This window comes from Littorina saxatilis, linkage group LG17 (genome assembly GCF_037325665.1).
Source record: "Littorina saxatilis isolate snail1 linkage group LG17, US_GU_Lsax_2.0, whole genome shotgun sequence".
NCBI classification, from domain to species: domain Eukaryota; kingdom Metazoa; phylum Mollusca; class Gastropoda; order Littorinimorpha; family Littorinidae; genus Littorina; species Littorina saxatilis.
Window position 1 is genome coordinate 44,455,826 of NC_090261.1, and position 17,500 is coordinate 44,473,325.

General features: G+C 45.3%; 1 protein-coding gene across 1 annotated transcript in view; it reads left to right on the plus strand.

Moving 5' to 3' along the window:
* LOC138953165 (nesprin-1-like) overlaps positions 1 to 17,500 on the plus strand; it is a gene marked incomplete in the record, with an annotated part of 316,807 nt that overhangs the window by 223,025 nt on the left and 76,282 nt on the right.

The following is a 17,500-nucleotide window of genomic DNA, read 5'->3' on the forward strand; positions in this document are numbered from 1 at the left end:
CGAACTGTTGAAAAGTGCAGTAAGGTCTTGTGTCAATTTCACTGAAATTCCCATGTACAGAGTTACCTCTCTTTCCACGCCGCTCTTGCGGGACTATTGGCAATGGCATTGCACTTCATGAGTGTTAAAAGAGAACTAGTGAGATCGTGTGTGTGTGTGTGTGTGTGTGTGTGTGTGGAGAGAGAGAGAGAGAGAGAGAGAGAGAGAGAGAGAGAGAGAGAGAGAGAGAGAGAGAGAGAGAGCCGGAGAGAGAGCATTTATGCATTCTGGTTATTTCTACCTTGTGCATATTTAGGTAACATTGTTTTGCAAAAGTAATCTTAGTCCGGCGCCTCTGCATTCACAGTTACACCTTTGATAGGAATTCAGTACAGCCTTGTGACATTTACATTTATCCTTGGTGCATTGCCCCCGCATGCATCTAAAGCGCCCGTTCAATTTAGGCTTCCAATGATGATCTCTTATCCCATCTTAGTTGCTCGTTTGTTGTTGTTTGACATTTACATGTTGGTGTCTTTCTTTATTTTGTGTGTGTGTGTGTGAGTGTGTGCTCCCGGGGGGGGGGGGGGGTGATTTCTGTACACTTGCCTATTTTTATATAATGCAGAGTCAATATATATCATTACCAAATCATTGATCGATGCACCGACACCTTACAAGGTCAATACACTCGCGGACTAATGGTAGTCTTGTTCGACATAACCTGTCATGATTACTACCTGATCCGTGTCGGCTTAACTGACGAAGCTAACTGCAACAGACTGCATGGCTACTCTGTGCACCCTGTAAACTCGTCAGTATGTCAGTTGTCCACAGGTGTGTTTAAGTTCTGTGGTAACAGATTCAGTTGGTTTGGGCTTGTACACTGGTGTGTGTGTGTGTGTGTGTGTGTGTGTGTGTGTGTGTGTGTGTGGGGGGGGGGTCTCTCAGTCTCTCTCTTTCTCTCTCTCTCTCTCTCTCTCTCTCTCTCTCTCTCTCTCTCTCTCTCTCTGCTCTCGCTCCCTCCCTCACCCCTCTCTCTTCCTCTCTTGTGTAATAAAGTTCTAGCCGTCCTGAGTTCTCTATCCCTGACTGTCACTCCGGCTACTCCAGCACTCAAACCGTATCCGTTTGTGTGTGTGTGTGTGTGTGTGTGTGTGTGTGTGTAAACTCTGTAGATCTACATCATATTAATCCTGTTCTACACCTACTTGCTTGCATTGTACTGAAAAGCATATAGGGCGTATATTATATATATAGCTGTCGGGTATTTGTTCTGCCTCAGTGATAAATTGGATGGAACAAATGCGGCACGTACCTGCTTACCTGTGTAAGAGTGGAGGAGAGTTCTTTTCGTTCAATGAAAATGTTTGTATTGTGTGGGGTTTGGCCTCAGGTACTCTGAGTAAGATTTTAATCCGCTGGGCGAGATTTTCAATTATAATGAAACTTTAAAGCTCTCTCGTTCTGTTATGGCTGGCTCTCTCTCTCTCTCTCTCTCTCTCTCTCTCTCTCTCTCTCTCTCTCTCTCTCTCTCTCTCTCTCTCTCTCTCTCTCTCTCTCTCTCTCTCTCTCTCTCTCTCTCTCTCTCTCTCTCTCTCTCTCTCTCTCTCTCTCGCTCACCAACACTGGTTACTTCAAACATTGCGCACCGTAAATTTTATGTTTTTTCGAGTGGAAAATGTGTACCCAAGATAACAATCTGCCCGGACCGGATAGCCAACGGGGATAAAGGGAGACTTGCAAAATAGTTAGACATTGGTGGAGGATGGGTGGGGAGGGGGTGCTTGAATTGCGGGTGGGGTGGGGGGGATTAGGAGTTAGGAGAAAAACAGGGAAATCCCTTATTCACACCTGACACGGTAGCTTAGCCTCCCCCCACCCCCACCCTGCACACAAACGCACATTCACACGCTCCTCCGTCTTAATTCGCCTGCACATATTGCAATCCATGCGAAATATGCGACAGTGAAACCATGTAATCCCAATCTCTGTTATTTTACATGCATTTTTTTTATACTCCTTCCCATTTAAGACTTGACTGATGTTTAGTATCAGATTTGTTGGAGGTCTTAAAAGAGGGGTTCCACTGTATGTGTTTTCTAAACTGTACACCCCTTTTGCTTGGCGTGAGGGTCAGTTTTGAATATTATGTGCGGGCATTTTGCGTTCCCAACACAACTCGGTGACGGATGTGTTCAGAGTGCAAGTTGTTGCTGTGTGTTTAGAGTGCAAGCAGGGTGTTGGCAGCTTAGTGGCATAACCCGGGACATGTATACCCTGCATCACCTGTGATGAATTTCTTTGAACTTTCGACGCTGGTTTCTTTATGGATTCTTTATGGGGGCTTTTTACTGGCTCCCGCGTCTGTGTGTACAGTGTGGATACTGGTGTACGGCTGCCAAAATATGGAGGGATTTGCTTGAACTAGGCTAATGAGATGATCATGATGTTGAAGTTACTATTTGGGGGAAACTCCGTTGGCGTTGCAAGTCTTTTCCAGAGTCCCTGAGCTTTCAAAACTCCCAATTGTACCCCCTCAAATGTCAATGTTTTGATCGTGTGAACTGAGTTTGTTATCGAAAGTGAAATAGGTCAAGCTCTTCTGCAACGTACTTTGTAACTGTTTCCGTCAAAACTAGGCCTCGGCGGCACAGATAAATTATGGAGTCTCTCAGAGCCTGATTAATTTTGTGGAGCTGTTTGAGATTTGTCCATGAGCGTTATTTGAAGGAAGTTCCCAATCCATAGTCAACCGCCCCCCCCCCCTCCCACCCCCTCCCACCCCCTCTTCAAAGTAACTAGTTGGACCGTTTGAAAAGTTCCTGATAACGAAGTAGGTCATTGTGCTGTAACTGTACACATGCTTTTGGGAGGCGTTTAATATAAAGGTTTTGAACTTTTTACGCCAGAAATGAGGTTAACGACTATGTGTGCAGGTACCAACATGAAAAAGTAACAGGCATGGGAATTGTCCGCCGAAAGGAAAATTTCCGCCGAATTATTTTTTTGTTCCGCCGAAAAAGCAAAAGTGTCCACCGAAAAATTAAGTGGGGGAGGCAAAAATGGTTCTAAAAACTGAATTTAATGGCATACTTGGAGCTCAGATGACACCAAATTGCACCATTCTTTGTTGAGAAAAACAATTCCGGACCCCCCTAGTAAGGCTAGGCGCTTCGCGCCTTCGACATTGCCATTACTTAAATATTTTCAGCCTTTTTGACTTTTTTCAATTCCCATGCCTGAAGTAAGTAGGCCCCTATGTCAGTCAATGTTGATCCCAAAGATCCGATTTCCCGTAATTTCACAAAGCCAAGAATGTATTCCACTGTTATGTTCTCGTCCACCCCCGCTGTTCTACTGCTAGTGAACGCCAGTCACAGTTTATGACACAATCACCGAAGCGTAACCCCGCCAATGAAGAGCCGGGCCGGTGAACCGAATCCGTTTTTAAAACCACGTGTGTGCGTGTGTAGGTGGTGCTCTACTAGTACTGACTACCCATCAGCCACCGACAGCTGGTAATAGGAGAGCTGTGTGTATCCAGAGTATGGCCTACCTTGGCCAGGAAATTGAACTTACTGACTGACAGCATCATCCAGCCTTCATCTTTGTCACGGACGCGTAACGGTTGTGAGAGGTGATAGGAAGAAGGTGGCGGAGGAGGAGGAAGGGAAGAATTATTGTAGGTCGTGATGTGTTAGGTGATGGAACTGTGCCAATATTCGCTGCTGCTACCTGTTGGCTGTTTCCGCAGAAAAACACCGGATTTACCCCGTGTTGGCGTGTGTGTGTATGTTTTGGTTTAGTCTCGTGGTGTGTGTATTGCGCATTTTAATATTACCAGGCGTGTTCTCAGTCTTCGCTTTGGTTTCTCAGTGGCCGATACGGCGGGTGTGCGTTACCGAGCATACTAATGTGGTTGAATATCCATATCTTCAGTTGAACATTCTCTGCCGTGTGTTTTTGCCTTCCGTGTGAGGTGTGTGTGCGCACATTTTAAATCAAAGTCAGTTGATTCTTCTTCGTTGATTGCTGAAAGGATTAAGCGAACTCGAAGACACCGAGCATACTGTGACTAAATGTGCTGGATATACCGGCCCATGCTTTGCAGAGTTCTGTGTATTGATACAAAACGAGAGTTGCTATGGAGAGTTGCACGATCTTCACCTTCAAACGGCTGCACGTGTCCTGTCCAGACTGCACAGTGATGGGACCTTCACCGTCACGGTCAAGGACGGTCGCTGAAAAATGCACACAATCAATGAAAAACTGTTTTTCTGAAGTTTGAGCTTCGGTTTGCATAATTAACAGAGAGAAAATAGCTTTGGTGTTTCTGTATGACCTGTAAGTGTGTGTATAAATACAGACTAAACTGAGCGTGCCGCGTACACGTGTGGGTAAGATTATGAATACAAACACAAGGCAGGGATTGGCTGTGTCTCTAAAGTTAAAATGGTTTTTTTGACGATAGGTGAGAGAAAGAAAAAGAACAGTAGTATGAATGTCTACTTCGTTTGCAGTAGCACAGTCGCATCTCGCTGAATCCAGGGTTGAATCTCAACCCTGAAAATATGGTTTCTGGTGGCATACTCTGATTATTGGTCAGTGTGGGTGTGTTCCAGTGAAGGTGTAGTGAATATAAAAAAATAAAATGCAGTGGTTGGGCTAGCACCAGTGTTTCTAACTTCGACCATTCTGAGCACACCTAGGTCACTCCAAACCTAGTCTACACGTAGTCTTAGCGATCCCGGCTTAAAACTAAAGAGATTCAAACGCCCAGATTACAGAGAGGTCGAGCTATAATCTGAGCCGAAGAGAGGGATGAAAAAAAAAGCATGTCAATTTTCATTGCCAGCCTTGGGTGGAACAGGAAGGCAATCGCATCGCACTGAATTTAAGGCTGAATTTCAATCCTGAATTGTTTCAGTTTAGACGCAGTACGCACTAACATTTTAGCGGTTTCGTTGAAGAGAGGAGTTTGATCTGCGGAAAAGATAGAGAGGGAGAAGAAACAAGTCGCGTAAGGCGAAAATACAATATTTAGTCAAGTAGCTGTCGAACTCACAGAATGAAACTGAACGCAACGCAACGCAGCAAGACCGTATACTCGTAGCATCGTCACTCCACCGCCCGTGGCAAAGGCAGTGCCCGTGGAATTGACAAGAAGAGCGGGGTATTCGTTGCGCTGAGAAGGATAGCACGCTTTTCTGTACCTCTCTTCGTTTTAACTTTCTGGGCGTGTTTTTAATCCAAACATATCATATCTATATATTTTTGGAATCAGGAACCGACATGGAATAAGATGAAAGTGTTTTTAAATTGATTTCGAAACAAAAAATTTGATAATAATTTATATATATTTAATTTTCAGAGCTTGTTTTTAATCCGAATATAACATATTTATATGTTTTTGGAATCAGCAAATGATGGAGAATAAGATAAACGTAAATTTGGATCGTTTTATAAATTTTTATTTTTTTTTACAATTTTTAGATTTTTAATGACCAAAGTCATTAATTAATTTTTAAGCCACCAAGCTGAAATGCAATACCGAAGTCCGGGCTTCGTCGAAGATTACTTGACCAAAATTTCAACCAATTTGGTTGAAAAATGAGGGCGTGACAGTGCCGCCTCAACTTTCACGAAAAGCCGGATATGACGTCATCAAAGACATTTATCAAAAAAATGAAAAAAACGTTCGGGGATTTCATACCCAGGAACTCTCATGTCAAATTTCATAAAGATCGGTCCAGTAGTTTAGTCTGAATCGCTCTACACACACACACACACACACGCACACACGCACACACGCACATACACCACGACCCTCGTTTCGATTCCCCCTCGATGTTAAAATATTTAGTCAAAACTTGACTAAATATAAAAAAGCACGGCTTGTTGCATTCAGGGCTGAATTGCAATCAATATCGTCTAGAATATTCTGAGAATGAGAGACAGAGGGAGAAACAATGCACAGGCATTAGACAATCCACCGGTGCTATGCATCTCATTGCAACTGAGTTCAGGGTTGAATTTCAATCAATATCGTCTAGTATTACCTGAGTGGGGGAGACTGTGACAAAGGCAGAAACGACGCACAGTATGTCTGCCTCATTAGACAATCCGCCGACACATCTCACTGCATTCAGGGCTGAATTTCAATCGAAACAGTTTCCTGCTCAGGGCTCCCCACGGACGTCCCTCCTAGTGCGTCCCGGGAGCCCCACTTTCACTTGGATTTTTAGAGGGTCCAAGGACCCCGACAGCAGAATGTTAGAGGAGTCCCAGTGTATTTATAAAACATTGAGGTCACGTATTGTGTACTGTGAAGTGTCTTCTTCCTTGCAATATTTAAGGTGGACATGACAATCCAGGACCCGCTCTTTTAAAGTCTAGTGCGTCCCGGGACCCCCTCCATTCATTTCTAGTACGTGTTTTCGGCTTCTAGTGCGTATAGGACGCAGGGACGCGCTCTATGGGGAGCCCTGCTGCTATATTTATTACAGGTGTGTTGTATTCTGGCCGTAGAGTCGCATTCTCGATGAGAGCGAGAGCTGAGTACATCAAATGTGATTGCGGATGTAAATTTCAACAACCCCCTCCGTCCACCAAACATACCTGTTGATAATGAATTATGACTTAAATGTGGTGGTTTTAGTACACTTCTGATACTTTTTTGAATACTTTTTTCTGGATGCTTAATTTGAAAGGAAAAACTGTCCATCTTCTAATTAGTTTTACCGTGGAAGTTGCCAGGTGTTAACTCTTTTTCTGTATTTTGACATTAGAATGTAGTGAAAAGACTCACGTGATATAAAAACGGATCTCTTTACATGATACAATAACACAGCAACCCGACAGCCTGTTTTTGTGCGTCGCCGTTTCCCCGCAAACATGGAATGTCGCTAAATGTTTTTGTCATCTCAGGCAACCGGAGATAAGCTATTCATCAAATGACAACTGACACACGCCTACGCACAGACAGACACACAGACACACACACACACACACACACACACACACACACACACACACACACACACACACACACACACACACCAAACATACACACACACCACTTCAACCGTTTCAAACCATTTAAATAGTTTCCATTGTTTACGTGAAAAGTTTATACACCAAGTCTGAGACTGAGAACCCCACACACACACACACACAAAGACCACCGTACCCTTTTCTAACCCACACACAAAAACAGGTTTTTAGTTGACATGAAATTGTAATACTCCGGGCCTTACAAAACGATACTCAAAGTAGGTCACGAGGGCAAAGACAACACGGCACACTCGTAACAGGCCGATGGTGAAACTGAGGAGAAGGAACACAAAGCGAATGTTTACTCAAAAAGCGAAGCTGGGAGGGAAAAGGGAGGAAAAGTGGCAGCGTGTTTGATCTTAGCCGGGTAGTTGCAAGCTGTGCTTTGCAAATGCCTCCACCCCGATTCTCAGACAACGTGGCTAGGAGGATTACCGTGGATTGGGGGGGTGGGGGGGGGGAATAGACGTTTCGTTTGGTATCGACTTATCAAGTTCAGGACGCGTGTGTTTTCACCAAGGTTGAGGGTGGGTGCATTCCACCGAAATCCCCCCACCCTGCCAGTGAGCTATTTTTGATTACAGCTCTGTTGTTTTACGCGGCAGACGCGTGCACGTGTCACGATTTCATCTTTCGCCTGTGTACATATTTCCCCCTCGACATATACTCAAGACTGAAATGTTGTTTCCTGGTAAAATTAAGAAGTAAAATTATTTAAGGACGAAAAGCATGTCAGTTTCTTGCATGTGAAGAAAATTGGTGTACTGAGTGGTTACGTCCCTTGAGTAAGAAGGAAAACATTTTAGGATGAATCAAATTTCTAAGTTAAATAAAACAAATTGATTGGACAAATTTGGCCCCATGAATGTAAGGTACACAGGTCGCTCATCAGTACTATCGAAGGGTGTTTTTTTGTTCAGTGTAGAGTTTATACTAGCCTGATCAACGAGGCCGAGAAGCGAAATATCAACACGGCGAAAGATGAAAACGTCACACCCGAAACAAGAAGCTTTGCAAAGAGCTGTTAATTTTATTGTTGTTGCCCGGGCCTAGACCTCAATTCTTAGCGATGTAACGTGAAATATTGTTTTGGGCCTTGTAGTGTAAATTGTGATTTCTTTCTATACAAGGGTGTACATTTCATTTCTGCGCCTGTTTATATAAAATAACCTTTATCATGATCAGGTCAACTTTGGAGGATTTTATGAGCAGAGGCTAACTGTCTCAAAAAGCATTTAGGCCTATGTAAGTTTGCAATGGATCTGTCAGCATCGTAGTAATTCCAAATACATGTAGAAAGAAAAAGTTATGTCTGGATGATTTTAACCTAAAACCATGAACGTTACGGGGAAGATTGTTTTCTTTCTTCTTTTTCTAATTCTACAGATTGTTGATGGCTTTCCCCTAGGCCCATTGATAGCAAATACAAGTTTAATTGCCTCCATTTTTGTACCAGGAATTGTATTAGGCGACGCACATTTTTTGACTCGAATGACAGTTTTCCTATTGTGCACATGCCTGAAATACCATGCGCAAATGCCATGCAACACGGAAAGTTATCGGATGGATCTCTCTGTATCGTAACAAATATTCCGAACGCGCAGAAAATGTCGAACGTCGCTGTGTCGTTATACTTATCGCCATACCCTTGGGCATCATTGGATAAAGAATGCGCTGCCATTGAAAACACGATCGATGTCTATGTTGACATTCTGCATATGTATTCAACGGAGAGTCTTCACAAATAGATTTGAAAAAAATCTTTAAGATGTCACTGTGACCTGAACTAGAAGTATTTACAACACTGTATAAGTGTCATACTTGGCTTGTATCGGTTTGTGTTCACTTTGACAAGGAACTTTTTTCATAGTTTTGGGTGGAGGAAAGGAGGTACAAACAAAGGTAGGATTAGGAACGGTGGTTTGGGGACGCCTTAAATCTTCATTTTTCTCTTTTCTTTATGCCAGTAATCATTTTTTTAAATAGATATGAAATATAGTTTGGGGTGGAGGGGGTGTCTTTTATCTAGAAGTCGAGTTTCCCTCCATCTGTTAGTGTTACCTTGACATTCATATTGCAAATCGCTCGCGTGAAACACTCGACCCCACTTCAGCGCCACCACGCAAGATAGAGTAATTGTGAAACGTTTGGGTTTGAAGAGGGGTACGGGCCGGAGGTATCGACTGACACCCCGAATCCTAGTAATACCCGGCCTCTGATTGATCGTGGGGGCAAATTTGCTTTCGTGCAGTCCCCAATCGACCGGTAATAGGTTTCGATCGTATCGCAGCATGATAAACAGCCATTCTACGGTATCATGTAACAGTTGCGCTTTTTTTGTTTGTCGTGTAGCTTGTCGTGTGTGCTGCAAAAGAGACTGCATGTGTGGTGGATGGGCTGGAGACGCAGTTCCGTATTTGCAGTGATAATATGAAAACGGTCGTGTTTTTCCTGGTAATACCTGCGCGGTTTTGAATGTAAACATTTTCTGAATGAAAAATAGTTTGGTTTTACAATGTGCCTGATCCGACTAACCTGTAAGCAGAATAACAGCAACAAAAACCTGGTTGGCATCAAAGCATCAGGGGATTAGAAAATAGACAGAAGTTAAAGTAAATACATTGGTCCATCGATGACAGATTTTCGATCGTATGCGGAGATGAGGTTTGTGAGACAGGATTTGTGAAGTGAGTGGCTAAGAGAGCAAGTAAGACTGATGCGACAACATTTGGTTTGGTTTGGTTTGGTTTGATCCGAAGAAGCATTCAAGCATTGGGTGCGTGAAGGTAAACAAAAGAAAAAGTTAGGATGCACTGGACCGATTGTGAATGAATGAGATTGATCTGCCGTGTAACAATCAAAAATACGATTAAACATTTGTGGCTTGAGTAAAACAAAAAAAAATAGAGCATATTTTTTTATGAGCTGTAGTTTGAGAGGCACCGCCGGGTTGCGAATGAACGAAACTGATTGGCCGTGCAGCAGTCAAACATTCAATCAACATTGCATGGTTCGAATCCCCACAGGTGGAAAGAAAAAAAGAGGATAATTACAGCTGTAGTTTGAGAGGCACCGGATGCTAGGCTTATCTGCTGTGACGATTAAATATTTTATCAGCATCGTCTGGTGTTACAGTTGGTCCACAAGACAGCCCTGAATGCATTGAGTTGTTGCTTGTTTTGCGAAGGAAAGAACGAACGAAGCCGGTTGGCGCTGTGACACACACTTGGCGAACAGCATGTGGTCGCTGGGTTTCACTTCCACAGAGCGCCATCAGTGAATACATTTACGTGTGCTTTTGTTAGACATCGCTGGTGAATTAAGATACCCAGTTTACTGTGTCACAAAACATATGGAGAACATTGTGCTGCTCTAGAGAAAACGAGTGCCGTTATTTAACTTACATGCGGTTGTGAAACATAGTTTTTAGAATGAAGAGGACAACAGTTTGTAATTACGAACATTGCAGGTGAACATTTACTAGCTGTGTACAGCGAAATGAAATGAAATTGGGATTTAACGCATTCAGTGGCCAATTCAGGACAGGTTTTGGTATAGTACGCTTTGAAAGGTGTTCACACAGTATGACTGTGCTTTAGTGCAGATTAGCACCATACAAATCATTGGAAGTATAAGGCCGCAAAAAAACAACTGTCTATAAATTAGCCTTGCGTTTGCCGTTTGATATGACCTTCTCTTTCTCCTGTCGTTGTAGCTGCTGTTGCCGTGCTTAGTGTTAACGTTGCAGCGAGGCGTGAACTGCACAGTCAACCTGATCGATGGGCTCTGTTTGTCAAGGCGACTATTGTACACACACCCTGCACTGTTTTCAGCGCATCAGGATTGGTCATAGTCGCCGATGTGTTATGACCTATGTGTGCTAAGAATGGTAGAAGACATCAAGTATATACTGGTACCACGGTGCCAGCAGTAGCATGACCGTGAATGTGCCATTGAAATCAGTTAAATATTTATAGAGTTATGTTTTTGAGAAGCATATTTTTAGCCCAATAGTTGACGTTTGTTGTTTGTGACTTACAACTGTCGCGCGCAAGAGAGGTTTTCTTGAATCGAAAGTGCTTCTCCAGGACAATTTCAAAGTACGAAGAGGATAGGTTTTAATTCTATGGAGTGAAAGTACCATTGACTTACTTACCCCTTATGCCAACCTCAGAAAGAAAGCATTCAGGTGTTAAACTCTTCTATTTCTTCAGCTATTCATCTGCTGTTCGCTTCGATCTATTACTCGTCTCGCTTTGTCGAACAGGAGCTACGGATGACTGATTTGGTGACAGCGAGCATTTAGACGGGTGTTGATCTAACCGTTAGCCACGCGGTCTATTGAAAGGAGAAACACAGTTATTTAAGGTCTTGTCGTGAATGCCTGGGTTTTAAACTGCTGTTGTGTGTGTGTACGATAGGTGGGGGAGCCTCTTTGACTGATTTCGGTTTTCTTCGATCTTCGAAAGGCTTGAGTACGAGGGATAGGTGTGTTTGTGTAGGCATGGATTATAGGATTATGTGCACTGATCTCTTGGTATTCTTATTTCTGAGTTGCAATTTCGACATGTGTTTCAGGATTTCATCTGTAGACTGGTTTATTCGTTAGCGGATCTTGTCTTTTGGCAAAACAAAATGCACAACATTTGATGTGAGACGTTTAAATACGGAAGTACTGTGTTGCTCAAATCGAACAAAGTTTTACTCGTTGAACAGATAGACTAGAAGGAAGGCAGTTACGACTGGCAATGAGCCTAGTCTCAGAACTCTTTTCAATCATGTATTGATGATATTCGGAATGTGGAAAGCGAAGCTGTGCTCAGTGTCTGTGTGATAAGCTGGACAACACTCATAAAAGGGAATCAATATAGAAGCAGAATGGAGTCCAATTCTGACAGAGAACAACCTGAGAGCATGGACTACAGCTGTGTGGACAGAGGGGAGAGATTCCTCGACCTGGGTGAAACTCCCCCACCCACCATAGTTTTTCACTGCCCAGAGCGACGTGTGTGTACTATAACTACGACGACAATCATTCGAATAGATACTGGTGTTGTGACGTCATCCGGTGGCACGGTACATTCAGCGTCAGCCGTGACGTCACGCCCTTTTGTGACGTCAGGATACCCCAACTCCGCAAGTGTGACGTCAGAGACGACTGGCGTCCCTCACGCGTATCAGGTAGCGTCGTCGGGATACGATTCTTCCGCTTCTCTCGACACGACGCGAGATTCTGAAACGACGTCGTTTGAGCGAGATTCTGAAGCTTCCACGGACGTTTTGACTGATATTGAGAGTTCTTTGCTAGCCTCGTCTGACCAAAGTCCATTTCTGCCCACGTACAGTGAGAGCGGAGAGAAGTACAGTTCAGTAGTGACTGCTCAGGTCAGCCCAGACCTAGCGCTGGGGGCTAGCGAAGAAGAAGGCGAGGTCAGTGACGATGAGGGTGGAGAGTCCACCGATAACTACGAAATCAGCGACGAAGATGAAGTCACAGTCGACAATGCTGAATTTGATGCTGAGGTGCTCGCGAGTGCCTCTGCGGAAGCGGAAGTAGGACATGGTGGTGGTAGGCTTGGCGACACTGTCCCCACCGAATCCGAGATAAAAGTGATCACGTCAGACAAAGACGCGCGAAAGACGGACTCTAGTGACGTCAAGATCTCCGAAACGATGTCACCGACGTCAGACTACTCGGAGTACTCCGCGTCAGTGACGGCGTCACTTATCCGTGACGGAAACGAGAGTGACGTAGAAGACAGCGATAATGACGATGACGATGGAGTTTCGTTCAGCGGTGGGGATGAGGGTCTGGGTACAGCCTCTGACTCTCGCTCCACCAGCTCTTTGCACGTGCACTACGGAATACCTGCTGAGGTTGAAGACACCAGTTCTGGTGTTGTTGTGAACATAACTTCAAGCGCAAGACCCGTTGACAGTAAACAGAGTGTGGTGGACACAAACATTTCACCGGACCAACCTCCCAGCGAAGAAGAAGAAGAAGAAGAAGAAGAAGAAGAAGAAGAAGAAGAAGAAGAAGAGGAGGAAGAGGAGGAGAGTGAGGGGGATCTGTCAGACATTGAAGACTCTGACACAGAAATGCAGCAGAAAGACTTTAAAGAAACTTACATCACTTGCATCGGGGGTGTCAGAAAAACCACCAGGTACTTACAGCAGCCTTTAAAAACATCCACACCTGCTAAACTACAGGCGCCTGTCACTTCAGAACACAAAGAGGTGGTAGTCAGGGTAGAGAGTCCAGGGAAAGGTAGCGAGGAGAGACGGTACATCTCAACCCTCAACATCCCTTCACACACGGCGAGGAACGCGGAAACCAAGCCCTGCAGTGATGGGGAAACGGAGGAGAGTAGCGGGGATGAAGACCCCGATGACATTTCTGAAGGGCGTGATTCTCGCTATTCGGTGTCTACAGCCTCCCTGCACCGAAACTACGACGCGACTTTTGACGTGGGTCGACTCAGAAGGGCTTCAGCGGCCGCGACCCCTCTCACCTTGTCCGCTAACCACTGGGCGTTGGTCACTCAGGTCAGCGCCTTCTACATGACAAACAGCAGCAGCGACCAGCAATCAGAGACATCGACAGCTCCTCCGCAGCACTTAACGACCGCGACAAAAGAGAGCGAGTCATTCTTTGGAGAAGAAGGGCAGGGCGAAACAAGCAGCGTGCAGAAGTTCAGTAATAAATATGCGGAAAGACTCGCTAACCCGCCAACAGAAGTAGCGGCGTGGTGGGGTGACACAGACACGGACTATGATGTAGGCTTAAAGGGCGGGGAGCAAACATTCCCTCCCGCACTCGGTGCAACGAGAATAGAACAGTCTATCACAGATGACGGGCAGGTGCGAAGCTATGATTCTGATGCTCCTGTGCTGTCAGGCGGCAGTGCGGATACGACCTCGCAGGAAGCAACATCAGAGCGGCACCGCCGACTTCTCAGAGCTTCTTCGGATGAACTAGATTCCGGAAAGCCTTGCTACTTCGCCGACATTTCCGACGACGACGATGAAGATGAGAGCGACGAGGAGGATGACGATGACGACGACGAAGACAGAAAGGTGACCTGTTTGGATTTCTTTGTTGGGAATTATTCTGAACCCAAAGACGAACACAGGGGTCTCTTTCAGTGCGAGGACGTGTCGGTCTCGGAAGGTTCTGACGACGACGCGAACACGAGTCTGCACAGAGACTTGTTCCAAAGTGCGGACTATTCCGAAGGCGTTGATTTTGTTGACCACGAAGATATCAGTGAGCACGACGAACCTGAGAATGAACACAAAGACTCTACTGAACGCGAAGAACTTACTGAAGATACCACTGAACAGACAGACGAAATCCAGAAGAAAGAAGATCCCAGGTACAAAGAGTATCTAGAAATAAACTTCCAGTATTCTGAAGGGGACGAGTTGGTATCGTCTGTGGACAAGAGAGAAGACTTCCTGGACATCCCTGTTCGTCACACCATCCCTAAACCACCCAGAGAAACATTCCTGGATATAGAAGAACAGGTCCCCGTAAAGCTGTCCTCAGATGATGAAGACGAAGACTGGAGACACTCTGAACACACGGATTACTTGATCATGGGTGACTCGTACAACATAATGGAGGATGAACAGAATCAGTCTTTTGTGGACAGAGAAGAAGACTTTGTGGACCTGTACGTTCCACACAAACTGTCTCTCGTTGACTTTGGAATTTCACCACAATCCATAGATGTAGGTGCTTCTGCCTTTCCCTTCGGTGCTACTACTGGTGCTACAAGCATGGTGCTCGACCGTGCACATATCAGGAACGAGTCTTCTTCAGAGCTTTCGGATATTTTGGAATCTGAAGAAAAAGTCTCAGAAATCACTGACGATGCTTTTGCCATTGGCGAAACAGAAGAAACGAAACCAGGAGGAGGTGACAGGGGTGCTAACACCAAAGCGGGAGACGCAGAAACGAGCGACGACGCTTCTGGTTTCGAAAATGAGGACCGTGTGCGAAACAGTGACGATGGTGATGTTGATGCTACAGTTGGTGCTGGAACTCAGTCGTCTGCTATGCCAGACGTTGGTGCTACGTTAGACTATAGTCCAGACCCGGTCCAGGCAGCTGACATTTTTGTGGAGAGGGAGGAAGACTTTGTGGACCTTTTCTCCAGACCTACCTTCACGAAACAACGAGTCAGAGAAAATATCGGTGCTTGTGACGATGTTACCAGTGTGCTACATGACACTCATTTCTTAACCTACCCAGTTGGTGATACTGATAGTAAACATAATGAAGACTCTGACAGCAAAAAAGAGAAAAACACGGAGGAAGTATATACCGACGACTTTGAGGATAATGAAGAAGAAGAGACGATGGACGACGAAGATGAAAAGCCAGAAGAGGACCAAGATGTAGAAGACACGAAAGCGTGCAGCTCAGAAGACAGACACGATCAAGAACGTGACAGAGGCGGCAGTAGCACTGCCAGAGAATACTCAGGTGCAGCGAGCATTGATACTGCAGGAGTGAATCTTCCGTCAAGACCAGACGAAGAAGGGGAAGATGAAGAAGAAGAAGATTTAGAAGGCACGAGAGCGCTCAGCTCAGAAGACAGACGAGACCAAGAACGCGGCAGATGCGAAAGTAGCACTGCGAGAGAATATTCAGGTGCAGCGAGCATCGATGCTGCAGGAGTGAATCTTCCATCAAGACCAGACGAAGAAGGGGAAGATGAAGAAGAAGAAGATTTAGAAGGCACGAGAGCGCTCAGCTCAGAAGACAGACGAGACCAAGAACGCGGCAGAGGCGAAAGTAGCACTGCGAGAGAATATTCAGGTGCAGCGAGCATCGATACTGCAGGAGTGAATCTTCCATCAAAACCGGACGAAGAGGAGGAAGAGGAGGAGGAAGAAGAAGGGAAGGATGTTTCCGACAAAGACGATGGGCAAGAAAGAGAAGATTCAGACACGGGTGTCCCGCGCAGCACAGACGCTAGGCTAGCTGAGGAAAGCGAAACTGGAATCGTTACTGCCCAACGTGAGAGCTGCGGAGGACACCTCAGGACAGCTGGTCTCGAACCAGCAAATCTCCAACACAAGCCTGATGGTGAAGACGTCATCGATGGCCATGGTGATGATCACAAGGACGACGACGAAGAAGAAGACGAGGAGGACGAGGAATCTGACGAAGAAGATGGTGATGGTGCTGAAAATGCAGACGATGAGTTTGATGTCACTTACACTCCCGATGACACCGACAGGTCAAAAACATCGTTTGGTTTCACGAAGGAAGATTCTCCTGATTACTACAATGACAGCGACGATGATGCCGAAGACGAAGAAAACAGTAAACCGAATGCTGACGAAAGTGAAGACTTGCTCGTAGGCGCTGGTACTGGTGGTGACCATAGCGATGGTAGTGACAAACACGATGAAAACGATGACAATGAAGGTGCTACTAGCAAAGAAACAGACGAACTAATATCTCAGGACACCGACGCATCAAGTAAAAACTATTCCTCGGAGGACACGAACGACACTTCAGCGCGTGCGACCAGTGATGTGGTCGCTGGTGGTAGTGCGAGTGGACGCAGTGTGCCCTGGGCTGGACAAGTGGTGGAGTTGCCCCACACAACAGATGACCGCTTCGTGGACAGAGAGGAAGAGTTCAAGGACATCGTCTTCAGACCTTCCATCAGCAAGGGGGATGTCAGGGAACCTGGTCCGTTGGGGCCTCAAGAACAGGTGAGAGAGTAGCTGTTGGGTTTTTCTCTTTTAATTTTTTCTTATTTTTTGTATACATGTATGCTTTGTGAGTTGTTTTTTTTTTTTAGAGCTAGTACTAGCTTTCTCCAAAGACTCTGAAGTACAGGGTCTTTTTGCTTCTGCTGTATGTGTAGATGTGTCGATTTTAATCTGCACACTTCGCTCTTCGAGAAAACCAGGAATCAAGACTCAATATTTCCCTGTCCTTATACAAGCAAGGAAAATCCGCATGTGTGTCTCCAAGACAGCTGCTTTGAGGATGCATCATAACTTCTGAGCCTACCGAAGTAGTCATCTTCTTCACCGTAAGAAGCTGGCTGGGCGAGGAGGAGATCTTGAACACTAATTTTGAAGAACAAATCACCATCTGATGTTGTTCATTCGCCGATACGACTATTGCCTGAAGTTCTGCGCTGAAAAACAACAACACACTCACCGGTCTTCAATCGTCCCATCAACTGGAGCAAGATGATAGGCACGCGCTTTGTCACTCTTGCAATCAGCGCGATGTCCCAGTTCTTTGCCAAGAGAGGCAACCACAATTGTGATGCACTGTGGTGCTATCTTCCTTGGAGTGGAAGGTCGATGTGCACCTGCATGGGTACCCATGCGACCAGTGCGAGGAGCTAGTTTAACCGCACGACAGAAAGATGCGTGGCGAGACAACAAAAACTGAAGGGTTCTCCTGTGCCGTCCTCCCTGGAGTGTT